The 17884-nt window shown below is 45.4% G+C and overlaps 1 protein-coding gene and 1 long non-coding RNA gene across 2 annotated transcripts in view; both read left to right on the forward strand.

Moving 5' to 3' along the window:
* Positions 1-781: 781 nt before the first annotated feature.
* Positions 782-17884, forward strand: part of LOC142775313 (uncharacterized) — a 59070-nt gene continuing 41967 nt past the window's right edge. Inside the window, exon 1 of the transcript XR_012886734.1 lies at positions 782-873. The gene's annotated coding sequence lies outside the window, so the exon portion shown is untranslated. The remainder of the gene's footprint in view (positions 874-17884) is intronic.
* LOC142776843 (uncharacterized) lies at positions 16489-17195 on the forward strand. The gene is made up of 2 exons (XR_012887835.1): positions 16489-16555; positions 16806-17195. It is a non-coding gene; the product is annotated as an uncharacterized LOC142776843 (long non-coding RNA).

A 17884-nucleotide genomic window follows, 5' to 3' on the forward strand; every position in this document is an offset into this window, starting at 1 on the left:
GTCCAACTGACTGAGCCCAACTATGAGCAAATGTGTCGGCGTACGCTGTACCATGAGCACTGCGTTAAAATAGGATGAGCAGTTACCTCATCGCAGCAGACAAAGTATTGTCCATCCCTGTAAGTTGAGCACGCCACGCGCAGGCGCAATCAACGCATGCAACATGGTTCCATCTCCTCGGCGCCAAAGGGTTTAAGGATGGCAATGAAAGAATGGAAGGAAAGGAAAGGTAGGGAGGTCAACCATACCAAGATAACCGGTTTGCTACCATGGACGTGGGAAAGGGATGCGGGAGATGGAAAGAAGAAGACGAAAGAGAGCAAAGAAACACAAAGCACAGGACGTGCTCAAGCACCTAGTCAGTAAGAGTACAATAATCTGACGTCGAACATGACATCGCTCTCACAGCCGCTTGACCAGGTCCGTCTTCTTCAAAAACCACAGCAGTCCTTTGTTCGACGACATGCTAGAACAGATTCAACAGACATTTGTCTATTGTCAAGGTGCGCTGTAATGAACGCCAGTGATTGTCTCTGCACATTGTAGACAGGAAAGTCACACAGCCCGTGGCGTATCGTCTCCTCATAGTTGCAGGCATCAAAGAGAGCATTGTCAGCTATTCCAATGCGGAAAGAATCCGATTTCATAAATGCTACACCTAACCATAAACGATAAAGCAGTGTAGCCTCACTCCTGTGGAGTCCACTTGACATATAGAGATACGTCAAAACGCGCAGGCGCTGTTGATGAGTGGACCGGTTGATCTGACCGCTTGGTGGGCATTATAAAGAGAGCGTTATCTCCTGTACAAGCCCTCGAAGGCTGCTGGCCGCGTCAGGCCTTGAAAGTGGTACGGCATCCTCATGTGTGCTGGTATGGCATCCTCAGTTATTTTTGTAATAGATAGCAGGCTGTTTATGTTCGCTCTACTTTATCGGATTTTTGGCTAGTAATCAGGGTGTTCCTCAAGGGTCCATTCTTGGCCCTCTTTATTTTTGATTTACATGAATGACCTTCCCCTTTCAGTTACTAACTCCAAGCCTTTTTTTTTATGCCGATGACACTACCCACTGATAAATCAATTGAATTTTTAACGCTAAAATTACAAAAAGATCTAAATAACATCTTAAGCTGGTGTCTCACGAATTCCCTCAGTATTGAACCTAAGAAAACTAAGTTCATGATATTCCACTCAACCAACAAAGTTCTTCCTTCCCAAATTTCTATTAAACTAAATGGCTCACTCATTAACCCTGACACTGAATGCTCTTTGTTAGGAATCATTCTCGACAGCAACCTAAAATACTCTAACCATGTTACTCATTTACGCAAAAAACTAGCGTTTGGTGTCCGGATTCTATTCAGAGCACGTAACTACTTTACCACTTCAAATCTAATCAAGTTATATTATGCTTTTATTCATAGCCATGATAATTATTGCATCACCACTTAGGAAAACACATACATCACCCACTTATCTCCTATTCAGCACATTGAAAACCAAGCCATTAGACTAAAGACTTTCAGTTCATAACATTCTAGTGCATCATCATTACTTCGCAAGTTCGAGATACTTTCTACTGTTAGTTTATTTAAATACCACCTCATTATCATGCTGTTCAAGTCATTGCACCAGTCCCATCAACCATCTTTTATCCTAATGCTTTGTCTAACTTTAACCGTATACTAGATTCGCTTCAAATAGAATTTTTTTACTACCTACTATCCGCACTAATCTTGGTCTCCCCACTGCATATTTCTCAGCATTAATATTATGAAATTCATTGCCATCTCAGATTAACAACTTTCGACGATTGGCTTATTTAAAAACAACTGTATCCGTATTTGATAAACTACTAGACGTTTTTATCCTCCTATATTGTTTATTCCACTCTTCTTTTTATTTGTTTCTTAATTAGTGTTGGATTTATGAATTTACTAGTCTCTCTGTTTTCACTGTTACTGCTAATTAAGTAATCCCATTTTGAACAGGAGGTCCCCCTGAAGCCTCGTGCTTTCGGACCTCCTCCTGTATATATACTTTGTATGCTGTTCCTTTTTAGGGTCGAAGCTTCTTATAGCGGCACCCGCTCGTCCCTCGTAGTCGTTGTAGTAGTGTGTAACAAGTATAACATTTTGTCCTCCAAGGTGGTGCCGGAGAGAGATTTATTCTGTGCGTTGTTGAACAATAAAAGATTGTGCTCAATGTACATGCCGATGGCTGCTAAGGGGGAATGAGAGACAGGAGAATTCGGCTTTTAGTTAACGCACACGCTGCGAATTTTTTATTGCTCAACAACGCACAAAAGACAAGAAAGGGTTGCTACGTTATACTCTCTGGCCGTAACTTCCTAGGTTTTAGAAAGGTTCAGCGAGCGTTGGGCCGCAGTGCCATGAATACAGTGAACTAGTATATACCATGAACTTGAGGTGGTAAAGGTGGGAAGTAGACACGAAGCGCAAGCCGTAATAAAGTGCGTGTGCCTCCTTTCGTTCAGTCCTTGGAATGACCGCTGGATGGCGGTGCTTCTATATGAGGAATATATGATGAAAAGATGCGAGATGGTGGTACTTGGAGTGTTGAATAGGTGGACGAACGGACACACAGACAGATGCATGTACGGACGCATGGATGGCTGCACGGACGGATGGGCGCATGGACGGACGCAGGAGCGGATGCATGGACGACAGCAGGAACGGACGCACAGATGAACGTGCGGACGCACGAACAGACGCACGGACGGGCGGGTGGACGCACGGGCGGCCACACGGACGCACGCATGGATGGACGGAAGCAAGAACGAATAAACGCCCCTCCGCGGTGGTGTAGTGGCTAAGGTACTCGGCTGCTGACCCGCAGGGCGCGGGTTTGAATCCCGGCTGCGGCGGCTGCATTTCCGATGGAGGCGGAAATGTTGTAGGCCCGTGTGCTCATATTTGGGTGCACGTTAAAGAACCCCAGGTGGTCTAAATTTCCGGAGCCCTCCACTACGGCGTCTCTCATAAAATATAGTGGTTTTGGGACGTTAAACCACACATATAAATCAATCAAGAACGAATAAACGGACGGATGCTTCGCCCCACTATCCATCATTCACTCCGTGGATATGCTGCCATTTTTTCTGTACTGATAACTGAAAATAATCTTGAAACTTGAAACTTGAAAAAAAAAGAGCAGTCCGAAAGGCATTATCGGCATGTTCGTCCCCTATGACGCCGCAGTTACTTGGAAGCCACTGAAACGTCACGTGGTGCCCTTTCTCATGTGATGTGTGAATAAGATGCCAAATTTCAAATGCGAACTGTTCGTATGGCCCGCGACGCAGTGCTGATAACACAGATTGTAGGGCTGTCTTGGAGTCGGTGAAGATCGACCACTGTTGAGGTGGTTACCGATTGTTCAAACAAAGGGCAGCATGCACAACAGCTAGTTCCGCAGCTGTCGACGTCGTGGGTTGGTCAGTCCGGAGGCTGATGGTCATAGCGCTTCCTTGTGCAACCAGTCCATCGGATGAAGGCCGAAAGTTTGTGGAACCACCAGTATATATATGTACACTATCTGCATACCTCTCGTGCAGAAAGCAGCAGAGAGAGTTGCTTCAGCACAGGTGACATCTCAGATTTTTTTTTTTTCGGATTCCTGGCGCCGGGAAGTGAGCTGTGGGTCGAATAAGGCACCACGGGGGCATCGATGGTTTAGACTCCATGGTGAAGCCCGAAGGAAGTTTATCGTATCACTTGGCAACAGTTTTAGCGAACGATGTTTGGCGTCTGTCTGAAGGCAGTGTGGCAAGGTGATGACAGGAAGCACGTGCAGAATGTCTGATGTGCGTTCTCAAGACTTCGACCGTAATGTAAGTCTGCGTTGGATGGTCATGAGCAATCGCAATGGTTGCGTCTGTTGATGCACGTCTGGGTAAGTAAAGTCACACTCTGAGTGCTTGCGCTTGGACTGCCTGCAGAACCCTAATATTTGTTTTGCAAGTATTGCTCACCACAGGCAGGCTATAAATCAGAAAACCGAGAAACAGTGCTCTTCAGGGTTCCAGCATCACGTCCATTGACATCTTCTACGTCTCTTCTACCAAGAACTTGAACAGCTGAGATCTTCCAGATGATGTCGGAGCGGTCGTTTCCTCGAGGTGCCAGCAGATGAAAAGTTCTCGTCTTCGGCTTCCTTGGCGGCAGCAGCAAATGTCGCTCAACAAGCGAGAGGCGAGTGGAAAGAACCAAACGGAACGTAACTGGCGCAGTCGACAAGTGCTGCTTCATGTAGGCCACGTGCGGGCTCCAACAGAGGTCTCTGTCGATGACTACGCCAAGAAACCTGTGAGTTCTGGCGTAACAATGGACCGCCCGTTGATTGAAATGGCATAAGGTTTAATTGGTTTTGGAGTCAAGACCCCTAGTGCACGTTTTTCTGGTGATATGCTCAGGCCTTGTTTGCACAGATAGCTCCCTGTCAAAGTTGCTGCTCTTAGAAACCGCACACATATCTGAGGACGTGGGACTGCCCAAGTCCAGACACAAATGTCATCTGCATATATTGAAGTCTTGATGGTAGTCGGCAAGCATTCAGCTAGGCCAACAATTGCGAGATTGAATAGCATCGGGCTGAGGACTCCGCCTTGAGGGACGCCCCTGGACGTAAGGTCGTGTATAGTTGGGCCATCGTTTTTTGACACAACGAATGACCTTGCAGCCAGATAACTTGCGATCCACGAAAAAGCTCGGCCACTAAGGCCAACGGCCGCAAAAGAATCGCGAATGACCTCGTGTAAAACGTTATCGTATGCGCCATTGACATCAAGAAACAATGCTGCAGATAGGCTCTTAAGGAACTTTTTGTGTTGAACATGTGAAACGAGGTCAACTGCGTTGTCAATGAAAGAACAGTCACGTCGGAAACCGGCCGTATAGTTCGAATAGATCTTCTACTGCTCAATATATTACTCCGTGCGACCAAGGATTATACGTTCCATGACCTTTTCGGCACAGCTGGCCGGTGCTATTGGGCGATTGAAGGCGAGCTCGAGTGGGGATTTAACCTGCTTCAAGAGGGGTACCAAACAGCTTACTTTCCAGTCGCCAGGGACATTGCCATCGTGCATTGAGAAGTTGTGAAGGCTCGACATTTTTTTCCATACCCATTCTCCGAGGTTGCACAACGCTCGGTGTCCCGGAGAAGTAGAACGGCTGCAGCGCTAGAGCGAGTGCTGCCTCGAGCTCTACCATCGTAAAAATGAGATCGCGGCTGTCACAAGAATAGGGGTTGCCACCTCGGGCTGGACAATCCAGATGAGTCGCCTGATTGGCAATCTGCGACATCGTTGCCTTGCTGCCCTTGAAAAAGCGCGAGCGCTCTGAATGAAAACCGCTGTTCCGGAAGACAACGCAAACCTGTACCCCCCCCCCCTTTTTTTTTAATATGAGAAAGTGGCTGGCGGGGGTCTGGTGTCTGACAAAACGTTGTCCAACGTTCTGACGCTAATCAATTCATACGACGTTTGTTCTTCTTTTGCTTCAAATGTCTCAAACGTGGTCCAATCCATGCAGACATCGAAGTGCTATAGGTGCAATAGGCGGTACTTCTTTCGCACCATTCATCATTCGCAGAAGAACCAAGCTGCTAGGAAGATGAATAGAACTGTGCCACTAGTCTCGTTAATTAGATAGGCAATCGTCGGGCTTATTCTAAGGGTGAACGTATGCCCCCCCCCCCCCCCCCCCAAAAAAAAACGCACCACGAAAACACGGACAATTTAGAAATGGTCCCTTTGGCACCCCAGCGAACGCCGGCTGTGATCCAAAGAACGAGGCAGAGCCGAAAGTTCATAACTAAACAAAAATATATTCTCAGATACGGCAAAACAAACAACCCACAAGCATGCACCCTCGGTATTATTCCAATAAACTACGTCACCAATCACAAGATACTCAATACAACAGGCTACACAAGAGTACAAGATACGCTCAAAACAACGGGCACGAACAACAACACGCGCTACAATGCACTCTCATGCATGAACTAACCAAGGCACTTGTATACTGCAATGTGCGTCAAACGTATGCAGTCCAAAGTTCTTGGAACAAAATGCTTCTCTTCAAAGAAACACTCACTCAAAAGTCCAACGCTAGTTGTCGTCCAGCTACGTTCGAGGTTTCTCTTCCAGGAAACTCTCGCGTCGTCAAATGTCCGCACTTCAATAACAAAACTTCTTCACCGGTAACACGTTGGCCACCCACGTACTGCGACTGCAGAAAACGTCTTTCCCAACGGGTGGTAAACATACACTCTTCTCGTGCTTGTAAGACAAGCCTTCAACCGCAGGTGTAAAACACACTTCTTCGTCTCTGCTTGGTCACTGTAGAACAGGCCTCCACCTAGCGGCGGCAAACTCTCTTCATCTCCTCCTGCGACTCCCTCCGCTGCTGACTTATATGCACTATCCACCAGGTTCCCGAAATTTCTAGGCGTTTCGTCAGCGCGCAGCACAGCCGAAGACGGTGAATGGGCGGGATCCTTTCCGAACTATCCGCGACCCACGAAGCAACTAGGGAGTGACTCACTCCTTTCTTCTCGATGTTTCTGGAGTTCGCTCGGTGTTCGGTGTCAGATCTGAGGAGGTTATGTTGGTCGGCGTGGCTACGGCGCTTTTGAGGGGGAGAGGCGGCGTATGTAGAGCCCTTAGGCGCACGCGAGGAGTGTTCTGATGCTTGTTTCTTCTTTACGCCGGCTTCTGTCGCGTCTGCTCGGTGCCTCGATTTCACGTAGCGGTTAGAACTTGGAGGCGCGCATTTTGTTAAGCGCTCGTTTGTGACAAACTTCCAAGGCGAAGTGGCCGAACGAGGGCCGCTTGGAGGCGTCATAGCAGCCTTCGTGAGAGTGATAAGAGCTTAAAGGGGACCAGTGACCGAAAGAAGTCTGTCCGCTGCCTGTTACTCTAAATGATCAAAATGGCTCTGCGCTTTCTTTTGTCAGTGAATTTCGATCATCACTGCTTTCTTTGGGAACGGGCTGCAATGGGTTCTGTATTTCCCGGAAATGTGGTAATTTCGAATAACCATTTTGGTGCGCTCGGGCTGTCTCTTTTAATTCTGGTTGTTTTTCTAAGCTGTGCGACAAGCTATCTTGAGAATATATGAATGGTGGAGAGGAGACTGTAAGGAGTGAGTGCTTACTACATACATTGTACATCGCTCTTATCATAGCCACTCGTGTTGTAGGCTCGTGTGCTCAGATTTGGGTGTAAAGAACCCCAGGTGGTCAAAATTTACGGAGCCATCCACTACGGCGTCTCTCATAATCATATGGTGGTTTTGGGACGTTAAACCCCACATACCAACCACTCGTGCAGCCCCGTATAGCATGCAGAAATTTCATTAAGCGTTTCGTTGTCTGCGTCGTATAAACGTCGCGTTAGGCGCCACAGGTAGACAACAGTGTCCTTCGTCGGTGCTTTCCTGTCGACAAGGGCTGGGAAGCCACGCAACGCCCGCAGCTACGGCACGCATGCGAAGTAATCACATAATGGATTTACCAGTGTTGCCGACATATGCGCAGTCAAGGCTCCCTAGTATTTTCACTCCTTTTTCACAGGGCAAAGTGGCCCGCAATAACATTTCATGTAAATTCACTTCTTTTTCTATTTTCACACGCGTCTTCCACAACAGACTGTAATTTTAGCCTGTGAACTCGATGAATCGTGTTACATAAATTAGAAAGGTCCTTCCTATAACGTCATGCTCTGCTACAAGTGGTCTATTAGGAAAGTTTCAACAGTCGTGAACAACCTAGCATGCCCGATGAGACGTCGAATGCTAAAGCCAAATTAAGGATGTTAGAAACTTAAGACTGCAGGGGTAAAAAAAACCACAGTTGCTTGCTGAACACTATCACCAAGCTTCATTTCCCGTTGGTACTCTACTATGTGCATAACTTGCTGATGACAGACTTAAAAATTGATGACATCGCGCCTCGCAATTTGCCAGTAGTCACACACACACACACACACACACACACACACACACACACACACACACACACACACACACACACACACACACACACACACACACACACACACACACACACACACACACACACACACACACACACACACACACACACACACACACACACACACACACACACACACACACACACACACACACACACACACACACACGCACACGCACACGCACACGCACACACACACACACACACACACACACACACACACACACACACACACACACACACATGCACGCACGCACGCACGCACGCACGCACGCACACGCACACACGAACGCGTGTGAGTAGCACTCAGAAAGAAAAAAAAGCACTCCCGTGACTATATATATGTTGGCCCACCAATGAGCACTAATGCCCTACTCAGGGACGGCAGTAGTTCGCGTGTGACAGGGCAGCCTACCATTATAGCAGTCATTTCTTAACGGAGCAAGAATTATACTCATTTGTTATAGACGTATACCAGAATGACTCAACAATTTATTGATCAATTCCGCATTATGAATCTGATTGATCCACGTATACGGTTGACAATAACGACGATGTCCTCAACATTTTGCGTTTCTATAGCAACTTAGCAAGATACCCCCCAAAAAACGCATTGTGCAAGGTGTGCGTGCACCTGCGGCTCAAACGACCGCCACAGGCTCGACGCAGACGCATGTGCCCAACGGTGTGCCATATACCGCCGCACTGCTTGAGCATATACACTGGTATAGTCCCGATGGAAGAGGCAGGCCCTCTTCCTTCCGTCTGCCTACAGGTGTCGTCCGCTGACTGCGCGATCGATAACGCGACGGCGAAGGGCTGCACGAGAAGCTTGTAACTCAGATACATGTCGGAGCCTGAGCGCGCGTCGCTATTTACGTCCAGTCTACAAAGCCAGCGAAGGGAAGAGAGATAAACAGTGTGGTTTTCGTTCTGATTCGATATGTGGAGTTTAACGTCCCAAAACCACCATATGATTATGAGGGACGCCGTAGTGGAGGGCTCCGGGAATTTCGACCACCTGGGGTTCTTTAACGTGCACCCAAATCTGAGCACACGGGCCTACATTTCCGCCTATCGGAAATGCAGCCGCCACAGTCGGGATTCAAACCCGCGACCTGCGGGTCAGCAGCCGAGTACCTTAGCCACTAGACCACTGCGGCGGGGCACGGTTTTCGTTTTTGAAATCGCGCCCTGGAACCTCGGTGCGGCCGCCCGTGCTGACGCAATCCACTTTCATAACGAGGCTCGCCTGGCTGCGCCGTACAATTGGCGCTGAGCCCACAGCGCTGCCGTTGCGCTGGGCTCCAGTAGCACAAGTCTGCACGTGGCGTGACGCGTAAGGGTTGATCTCTAGTCGACGGTGCTGACCACTAGAAATCTCATTAAAGCCTCACCCGTCTTGATACAGAGCCGTAATGGTGAATATTCTGTCCCATGTTAAACGCGCCTGTAAGGCAGGGCAACTATATATATATACACTCTCAACAACGGAGTATCGTATGACTCTCGCTAATCACTGCATAGGAAGCACTGCATTCTGTGGGTTCCTGAGAAGCACCTTAGAAACATCATATCAATCCTTCATGTAGCTTCAATCAGAAACAGCTTCAATCCTTCATGTAGCTGCACGTGGGTGCTTTATGAAGTATACTCGAGTATTTTGTGGGTACTTTATATATACTGGCGCTTTGCGTTACTTGTAGTGAATTTACTTCAGCCTTGGCCTGTGGTGCTACCCTTTTTGTCTCACCTATTTTCCTGCCTGCAACTTCAATTTTTCTATCTCCTTCCTCCTAAAAAGTAGGCTGACGTTGCGCACCCTATCGGTGGCAGTTGCGAGCACGCTCACAGTCTATTTCCATTCTTGCCTGTCGCAGACGTTCGTTTTCTTATGCAATAATCACACTATTAAATAATCGAAGCGCGGCCGCGCTCGCCCTCGGGGCCCCACGTGACCCGTGTTCTGCTCACTTTGTTCACTGCCATAAGCGGTCGTCAGTTGGCGGCGAGCGAAGGCAAGCCGACACACGAAACGCGAGACTTATTTGCACGCTTCCCTGACGCCGACACGAGGCGTGCTTGCTTGTTTAGGACTCCGGGTTGAGCCCAGATGGTTGGCGGCGGTGGGTACGTGCATTCGCCCGGCCGGCGGCGCCATGAAAGGAGAAAAAAAGAAAAGCAAAAGCGAGCGATAGGGCTAGTTAGCCGCGCGGCTGTTGCGTCAGGGCGTGCCTTGGCCGCGTCAGTGGACGTCTTATTTTAGAAGTGGAGCTTGCACATCGTGAGTATTGCGCGCAGACGCCAGCACAGCAACCCCGCTGTTCGGCAGCAGAAGCATTGAATATACTTATTCTTTTTTTTTTTCTAGGCAGCACTTAAAAATAAAAATAAACATATGGTGCCGCGCTTTTCGGGGCAGTACTCATGGTCACGCAAACCTAATAATTCAAAATTAGGTGGAGGAGCGTGCACTTTTATGGATTCGCCTTGACTCCGTCGAGGAATGTACGTGGTGCAAGGCGGCAAAGAAAAACAGTATATATTGGTTACAGATTGTCGGAGTAAGCATGCGGGTATAATGGTATGTGCGTAGATTCCTTTAACAAAACGCCCCGTGTGCGATTAATGATTCCGTATGTATCTTTATGGGATTCGTATGTTTTCCGTATTTATGCCATGCATTCCCGTAACAATCGTTCGGAAACATATGGAATGACTGGAATGGTAACGCAACGTTGCAAATTGAAAGTGGTGGGGTTTTACGTCCCAAAAACCACAATAAGATCCATAGTATCAAGCTGGTCGAAAAGGCAAGATGGAAACGGAGGAAGAAATGTCGAGAACGGGCGCTGATTTTCAACTAAGATTGTTTATTCAGAAGTGAAACATATATAATCACCAAATATCACATGACATGGGTTGTGGTAGGCTATGCTCTTCCACAACCAAGGCAGAGCAGAGACGACCAGCCGAATAACTACAGCAGTATTGAAACCCCCTTACCATACCCTATTCTCCTAAACCTAGTGTACCTAATGAACTGCAACAAGGAATACAATCACTATTAGCTATCGAACGCTCTAAACACCATGGTATGAGTATGTGAGGGCACCGTACAGCGCTTCAATGAACGCTGATTCTGAGGACTACTGTTCTTTAAATAAATTCTATTGAAAAGCTTCTAACTGCAAGATAGAGTTAGTAATGTTACCATGTATATACGTCTTGTACCCGGCATCTTAGACTGAGGGCACCAGCCACCTTGATCAAATATGCTGCTCGCACCTAATTATGTCATGACCAACAGAACGCTTGGTTAAAAAAATAAAAAAGAGGAAAACGATTCATTTGTGTAAAAGTACCTTGCAGGAGTAGTGCCCTTGAGGCTAGTCATTGAAGCAACAACCAGTGCTGCGGAAGGCTTCGGGAAAACGGCTGTTTTCCTCGTCCACTACGTTCGGTAAAACACACTCTTCCATGAAAATTTCGGAAGGGGAAGGGCACCAATTCCTAGCTGCGAGCCTGAGTCCGTGCACTGTCCTATGTCAGTGCACGTCAAAGAACACCAATGGTCGAAATTTCCGGAGCCCTCCGCTACGGCATATGCCTCAAAAGTTAACCGTATCGTGGTCTTGGCCCGTAAAACCCTCAACACTACCACATTTTGGCTTAATGTCCATCTTGATGAGTGCATCATGTACTTCCTAATGACGTCACATGTAGATCATACCCATATGCAGTGACCAAGATATTCGCGTATCTCTGGAACCACGTGATGTTTCGAAAACGTACTTTTTCGAACGCGCGTTGGGACGATAAAGCTAATGGCATAACATGCTTGAAAATATCATCATCAGAGAAATGTGCGTATGAAATATGAATGCTATATGTATGAGATATCGTCAAGTCGCGAGCTTTAGTGCGCGATTAAAAAATCACAGCATATCCACGGAGTGAATGATGATGAGTGGGGCGAAGCGTCCGTCCATCCATCTGTCCGTGTGTCCGTCCGTCCGTGCATGCATCCATGCGTCCGATCGCGTTCGAGAATCCAGGCGGCCCGCGGGTAACATTGACGAGACGCGAGCCAAGGAAGCCGAGCGCAAGTGTTTCAACGCGCCCGCCGCTGTGCTTCGTCCATGCCCCGCCTACGATCCGCCACGTACGACGACTATCCAGGAGACTGAGAAAGGCACTCGTTCTCCGCGTACTCAGGCACAGCCCGCGCAGCAGCCAATCGGTGAGCAGCGGTACAGCGCCATCTAGAATATTCTCACCCAACTGTAGCTAGTATATACTTCTGTGAGACCACGCTGTCTATATACTGTTCAGGAGATACTGCCTTCTTTTTTTTTCTCGTCTCTTCTTCTCTCGGTTACGCGTGACGCATGGCAAGGTTAGACTAAAGAGAGCTTCGCCCGTAAAAAAAACAAAACATGTTTATGCAGGGGAGCTAACGTGTTCACGAGGTACTTCTAGAAAGCTAGCGTTCCAGTAAATGGGTATATAGTTTGAAGCTTCGCATAGCAGTCACTTAACCATCAGATGGACAGTGTGAAAGATCTCAACGAGTGCAAACCAGTACATTTCCAATTGATCTGCTGATGCACGTTTGGTACCTCGTGTTTGTGCCGTTGTTCTATTTCTATCATTCCGTTGTTCTATGCCAAAACTGACTCGGCCATAGCTGTGGCCAGGGGCAGGAAGTGGCACACCGAACCTGAGCCCCTCCCCCTTCCCCCGAAAAAAAAAATATTTATGCCATGATATATATAAACCAAAATGACACTGAACCACATCTGTCTGTCAGGCTCCACATCAATACCAAGGTGCCCCCGCCCCCAAGAATAAAGAAAAAATTTCTGCCTATATACCTCTTGCTGTGGCGCTATATTGCTGAGCTCAAAGGTTGAGGTGAGCAATAATACGGAAAGACGGGCTAGTTGGTACTGCTGCATAATTGAAGTTTTTGCGCACACACACAAGGACACAGAAGAAGGGAACACAAGGACCAGCGCAGTCCTTGTGTTCCCTTCTTCTGTGTCCTTGTGTGTGTGCGCAAAAACTTCAATTATGTTGAGGTGAGGGTTCTATTTCCGGCCGCACGTGCCGGCTACCTTTCGACAGACGCTGAATGCGAGAACGCTCTAGTAGGCACAAGCTGCAAGCGCAAAAGGTCAAAGTTCAAGTTTTAGCCCCAGTATATCGCACGTCCCTCAGCCTCTGGGGTTGCTTCTGGATCAGCCAATCAAGTTAGCGCGTAAAAGTGAAAATTCACACAACACACTTAGACAGCGGTGGTACAGAAGGCGTTGCAAATTTCCCGCTCGTTGAACCAGGCTGGATGGCCAAAGTGTGTTGTGTGTGCGAGGTCACATTGGATTTATTAATCATCGTAACTTAAGCAAACCACATCACCTCAATTATGACGTTTGAGAGCGTGAAACTTGGTCTGTCCCTTTTTCACAAACCGATCATGGAAAAGGCCGGTTACTGTACTGTATATCACTTGCTTAACGATCTTGAGGGGGAAAACATTATCCCTTCCCGTCGGATGCTAAAGCAGTACTTAGCCGTGCGGTTATATGTGAGTAATTGCATGACATATGAGTGTTTGTTTGTTCTTGCTTGTTTCCTAGGTATGGTGCATCTTTTATTTCGGTTGTTTGTTAAAGTCATCTTGCATGCTCTTATGTGCCAGGAAATCTGTATGGTGTCACTATGCTACAGGTTTTTTTATGAATGTGTTTGGAAAAGTTCTGTATTGTCCGCAAAAAAAGCGTGTCTTCTATGTAAAAAGACATTTTGTTCTGCGGTAAATTTGCAAAACACAAGTCAGCGTTCTATTCGCTTGTTTGTTTGTTTTCTTTTTTTATAGATAATCTGTATACCGATGCACTGCAGTTTTGTGTGTGTGTGTGTGTGTGTGTGTGTGTGTGTGTGTGTGTGTGTGTGTGTGTGTGTGTGTGTGTCGTCTCCTGCCAAATTTTGTAGGGGCTGTGGCCTTTGTCAAGCCGCTATGATAGCCGCTTCTAACTCCTGTTCTATAGCATTTGTTTCAAATGCATGCTGAAATAAAGAATCTGGATCTCGTTCGATTTAAGCTTTACAGCGTCTAATACAACCGTGGGAACTTTTTTTATATCTAACGTGGATACCACAAAAAAGGCTTTTTTCACTTCGTGTAGTTTTTTTTTTCTAAATGATGCGGTCACACTCCATGCCTTGACTGCTAATCTGTAATAATTGGCCTAATCGACCTGGAGCTAATATTACTTTAAAACTTCATACTTTTGGTTGATTGTTAATATTAGCGACTCCTCGTTGGTGTCGTAGGAAATAAGGGTTAAGTGCAGAGTGTATAAGCTATAAGTTCGAATACCAAGGGCGAGGTGCTGCACATGCGCTCAGACACGACAAACCACATTTGGTGCTCGTGAAGGCGTTCAAGCGTTTTCTTCAAGTTTATTGAAAAGGAACACAGCACGACTGTGTAAAAGTACGAGCGTGGTGCGACAGGGCAAGAGCCAGCGGGAGGACTCAATCTTCTTCAAGTCAACTTCTTCGTCATTGTCATCTTGTTTACGATGTTTTCTTAAAGATATGAAGATTTTATTTTATATTTGGTTGTTTCCTTGTTAAACAGGAAAGAATTTTCAATAAAATCACTACTGACAGTGTTACCACAGACCTTGAGCTTGCATTGCTCCTAACTCTAAAAACATATCTAAAAGGAAAACATATCTAAACATATCTAAAAAGGAAAACATGCGAAAAAAATTAAAATCTCAGCCTTCAAACAGCTCTCTAAAAACGCGCTTAAAAAGATATTCAAATCTACTTTCAATGCTGCTCAAGAGGGCCAAACGCGAGTATTATGAAAAACAAATAGATAAGAACGGTAATGATACCAGGAAAAACTGGCAGTTAATAAAATAATTCTTGAACAGCCGCGAGACCACATGCTTATCAAAAATAACGGTTGATGGACGTTCCCTTACCGAGCCACTCGATATCGCTAATGCCTTCAGTGATACTTTTGCATCAAATTCCCCCGATTCACTAGTTGACCTTCATTTTCCCATTCTATCTCGTTCACCTCAGTCTTTTTACTTACGTCCTACATCTGCAGACGAAGTCTTTCAAATCATGTCATCTCTTAAAACCAAAGGGCCAGGCTTAGATTCCATTCACCCGTCTAAGATAAAGCTCGTGGCACGTGAACTGTCTCCTATTTTAGCTGAAATAATTAACAAATTGTTCAAAGCAGGTGCATTTCCTGATGCTTTAAAGGTAGGAAAGATAACACCTGTTTTCAAAAAGGGCGATCGTTTGACAACTAATAATTACCGTCCGATTTGTGTACTTCCTTTCTTTAGCAAAATAATCGAAAAGCTTTTTTACTTGCGTTTGATGTGCTATCTGCTTAAGTTTAACCTACTCTCTCCCCACCAATTTGGTTTTCGACCTGGCTACTCGACAGAGCTCGCCTTGCTCAGCTTTACTGACCGAATTAAACAAGCCATAGACGATGGATTACTTACTGGGGCAGTTTTTATTGACCTCACGAGGGCTTTCGACACAATTAACCACCGGATCCTTCTGTGTAAACTTGAATCTTTCGGAATTGTGGGTCCCGCTTTGCAGTTCATTCGCAATTACTTAACAAATCGCTCACAGCTAGTTTATGTCAATAACATTGCGTCATCTGCTAAGCCAGTTACCATGGGCGTCCCTCAAGGTTCAATCTTAGGCCCTCTTCTATTCCTACTTTTTATTAACGACCTACCTAGTTCCCTTAACCATACTAACTGTCTTCTTTACGCCGATGACACTACTATTTTTACATCCCAAAAAACAACTGCTGAACTTGAAAGTAGCTTAAACTCCGATCTCTGTAATATTTATCAATGGTGTGTTCACAATTATCTTTATATGAATCCCTCTAAAACTACATTTGTGGTGTTTTCATCCGCACAGAACACATTTCCCTCACCAGTTTCCGTATCTCTTAACAACCATATTATTTCCGTATCGGATCACGTGAAGTTATTAGGCGTAATACTAGACAAGCATTTGTACTCTCAGTATTAAAAAAAAAAGCTTCTTTTGGCATTCATGTTCTCATTAAAGACCGCCCTTATTTTCAGTCACGCATTATTTTATCATTATACTATGCATATATTCATAGCCATCTTTCCTATTGCATTTCATCCTGGGGTAATACATATGCCAGTCACCTGGAGCCCCTTCTACATCTTCAGAAACGGGCACTACGTCTGATCGCCTTCGCTCCATTTTACTCGCCTTCTACGCCACTCTTTATTTATTTTTCCGTGCTTCCAATTAATCTTTTATTCATTCTAAAGTTAGCTATATCGATGTACCGCCTCATTTATCATTGTCTATGTGTTTCAGGGCTATCCACACAACATCTTGTCAATACTAATAACACCAGGTTTTTAGCCTGTCACAATTTCCTTCTCCCTAAAGTGCGTAGCAATTATGGAAAACTAACTCTTAAATTTACAGGTGTATTGATTGATTTGTGGGGTTTAACGTCCCAAAACCACCATATGATTATGAGAGACGCCGTAGTGGAGGGCTCCGGAAATTTTGACCACCTGGGGTTCTTTAACGTGCACCCAAATCTGAGCACACGGGCCTACAACATTTCCGCCTCCATCGGAAATGCAGCCGCCACAGCCGGGATTTGGTCCCGCGACCTGCGGGTCAGCAGCCGAGTACCTTAGCCACTAGACCACCGTGGCGGGGCTTACAGGTGTATCCGTATGGAACAACATACCACTTGAAATAAAGTTATGTCCCACATTCTATTCGTTTCGCAAAATGTTTAAAGAGTACCTAATCACAAAACGTGTTTTCTAAACTCTGCCGTCGTGCCTTACTCCTAATTTTAGTATTTCTTTTACTCACTATACCACTTGCTGTTACACAGAACTTTTCTTGCCTTGTTGTTATGAAATTTTAATCATTCTTTGTTTAATTCGTACAAAGTGTTTTTCACTGCTTGCTGCATTGTTATCGCACTTGACTTATTCTCTAACGGAGGTCCCCCCGACAGTTTTCTAACTTCGGGACCTCCTCTGTACTGTAGAATTTTATTCATGTAAATGTATGCATTCCTGAAATAAAGTTTGATTTGATTTGATTTGATTTGAACTGCGGACATTACTAGTACAAGAAACGGTAACGCATGTTTGGCCGATTAACAAAGAATCACTTACATTTTTTTTTTCAAATGATTACTTTTGGGCAAGTACTTTCGAATTGTAGCTGGTGATATGGGCTATCGAACTTCCACTCACTAGATACCTTCTTGCCAAGCTCTCGCTAAAGATGACCTGTCGTTTGAGCTACTTTTCTTTTTTTTTTCTTGTTAACAAATTGCTGTTCTGTGCAATGAAGCATGAAAGTAATTGAAATGCTTACGTATTTTATCGCACCGTTTGGGCATGCATGTCTCCTAACTAACGTCACCCCAAATATTCGGTAAACTGAATATGCCTAGGCAACTCCCAGACTGAAATTTGTAAATTGAAGTATGTGCCGTAATGTATTGAATTGGAAGCTACGCTGTGAATTCTTACAAATTAGGTATTTATTTATTTATTTATTTATTTATTTATTTATTTATTTATTTATTTATTTATTTATTATACATGACTGGAGGCCTGACAGGCCCAAACAGGGGTGAAAATTAAAAGGATTAGATGTAATTTGGGCTCGGAAAACAAATAATGCCTAGATGGAAAAGCGTATATATATATATATATATATATATATATATATATATATATATATATATATATATATATATATATATATATATATATATAT

Source organism: Rhipicephalus microplus, chromosome X, assembly GCF_043290135.1.
Source record: "Rhipicephalus microplus isolate Deutch F79 chromosome X, USDA_Rmic, whole genome shotgun sequence".
In the NCBI taxonomy this organism is placed as follows: Eukaryota; Metazoa; Arthropoda; class Arachnida; order Ixodida; family Ixodidae; genus Rhipicephalus; species Rhipicephalus microplus.